Consider the following 2,737-nt stretch of genomic DNA (forward strand, 5'->3'; position numbering starts at 1 on the left):
AATGAGGTCACGTCGTAGCACAACTAGCATCAATGAAGGACACTAAGTAGCTCTGGACAGCAAGATATAAGTGAAGATCACAACGGCAGTAAAGATAATGAGGTGAAACAACAGCCAAGCAGGATATATCAACAACTTTGTCTCCAACTTTCCTCTGAAAAAGTTTGTGCCGATTTTTTTGTTTTTTTTTCTTCTCTTTTTTTTCCTCACACTTTTTTTTCTTTCTCTCCTTTTCTTTCTCTGACTTTTTTTTTCTCCCTTTTTTTCTCTCGTTTTTTTTCTCTCTTTTTTTCTCCCTCTTTCCAAAACAAACTAGATAAGATGCAGATTGGATCAAGTGAAGATGTGAACGATCTCAACTATTATTATGACAATGAATGATGGGTAGCACGTGGTGGAAATTGATGGATGGGTGGTGGACAGCGGAAGAGATAATGATACAGCGGTGGCGTGACTAATGTGAACAGAACTCGAAACTCTAAACGAACTAGACACTAAGACCAGCAACTCGACACGACGATGCAACCGATAATTCAACTATGCAAGCAATGAAAAGAAAATTGCAAAGGCTCAGACTGGCTTGGACCAAGGATGAATAGATCTAACTCTTTTTTTGTGGCTTTTTCTTGGACAATAGGTAAGAAAATAAATCTAATCTAGGAAAACTGGAAATTCTCACCGAGCAACCTGAAAACTGATACCACTTGATAGAGGCGAGGGTGTCCCGATCTTTCGATGAGATGATAACTATCGATTTGGTGGAGACGACTTTGACGATCCGACTACAAACGTGCACGACGTTGCGCCTTAGCAATCGCTAAACCAATCTCCTGAGGTTACTGACGATGCCGGAAGCACGGTCAGCCTGACCACGAAGGTCTATTCTTGCAAGCAATCGAAGAACGAGCAAGAATATGATAAAGCAATCTGAATATTGCAAATATATATGAGGTATTGATAATGGTGGGGATCCGTAAGCGGTCTTGGTCTGGTCGTTAGACACAAACGAAGTACACGAAGTTGCGTTGGCTAACTTTTAACTAAACAAATCCCAAGGAAAAGCTACTAGATGGATCTACTTATATAGGAGCAAGGGGTGGCGGCCAAGGAGGTGGGAGGACGTCCCAAGGCAGCCTAAAACTAAATCTAGGTCGTACAAGGCCAATGGGCCCAAGTGGAGGTGATGTAACACCTTTGGACTTGTAGTTTGACTCGGATTCTGCTGCAGCATCAGATTGTTTCGTCCACAACTCAACGCTCCGGACGAATTTGAAGGTGATTCGAATTGGGTTGGAAAGTGCACGAAATCTAGTTTCCAACAAAAAAAGAATCACCCAATTCGGAGTCCGTATGAAAAACTTGTGTGCGATTTGAGTCAGGTGTGTCTGTGCAGTCCGAATCTGAATCCAGAACGTGAGAGACTTGGACTCTATCTTCTCTTGGGCCAAAAGTGACGTGAGAGAACTTTTTGGACAGCAAATAAACATCTCTTGCTTCCTTGTCTTCATATGTGGATTGTACAAATGTCCCATACACCTGCAATTAGACAAAACACAAAAGTGTGTGAAGTATTTTTGTTCTGGATAACATAAATAGATTATTGAATAGTTTGCACTAGAAATCACCTGACAAATATGCATATATGCAATATTTTTGGTCATATCCAAGGTAGTCATGTCCTCATCACTTTGGGCCATAAATAATGTTGCCATGTCTCTACAGTTCGAACAAGAGCATATAATTCTTTATCATAAGTAGAATAATTCAGACTAGGCCCACTCAATTTTTCAGAAAAATATGCAACAGGTTTGCCATCTTGTAATAACACACCTCCTAATCCAATTCCACCAGCATCACATTCAAGCTCAAAAGTCTTATTAAAATCAGGAAGTTGGAGTAAAGGAGCACGTGTCAACTTATCTTTCAAGAGGCACATCCTTCTTTGTAAGCTCATTGAGAGGTGCAGCAATGGTGCTGAAATCTCTCACAAAACGCCTATAGAATCCAGCAAGATGATGAGGACATGACTACCTTGGATATGACCAAAAATATTGCATATATGCATATTTCTCAGGTGATTTCTAGTGCAAACTATTCAATAATCTATTTATGTTATCCAGAACAAAAATACTTCACACACTTTTGTGTTTTGTCTAATTGCAGGTGTATGGGACATTTGTACAATCCACATATGAAGATAAGGAAGAAAGAGATGTTTATTTGCTGTCCAAAAAGTTCTCTCACGTCACTTTTGGCCCAAGAGAAGATAGAGTCCAAGTCTCTCACGTTCTGGATTCAGATTCGGACTGCACAGACACACCTGAATCAAAACGCACACAAGTTTTTCATACGGACTCCGAATTGGGTGATTCTTTTTTTGTTGGAAACTAGATTTCGTGCACTTTCCAACCCAAGTGGAATCACCTTCAAATTCGTCCGGAGCGTTGAGTTGTGGACAAAACAATCTGATGCTACAGCAGAATCCGAGTCAAACTACAAGTCCAAAGGTGTTACATCACCTCCACTTGGGCCCATTGGCCTTGTACGACCTAGATTTAGTTTTAGGCTGCCTTGGGACGTCCTCCCACCTCCTTGGCCGCCACCCCTTGCTCCTATATAAGTAGATCCATCTAGTAGCTTTTCCTTGGGATTTGTTTAGTTAAAAGTTAGTCATTGCAACTTCGTGTACTTCGTTTGTGTCCAACGACCAGACCAAGACCGCTTACGGATCCCCACC

The sequence above is a fragment of the Triticum aestivum genome, chromosome 6B (assembly GCF_018294505.1).
Source record: "Triticum aestivum cultivar Chinese Spring chromosome 6B, IWGSC CS RefSeq v2.1, whole genome shotgun sequence".
Lineage (NCBI taxonomy): Eukaryota > Viridiplantae > Streptophyta > Magnoliopsida > Poales > Poaceae > Triticum > Triticum aestivum.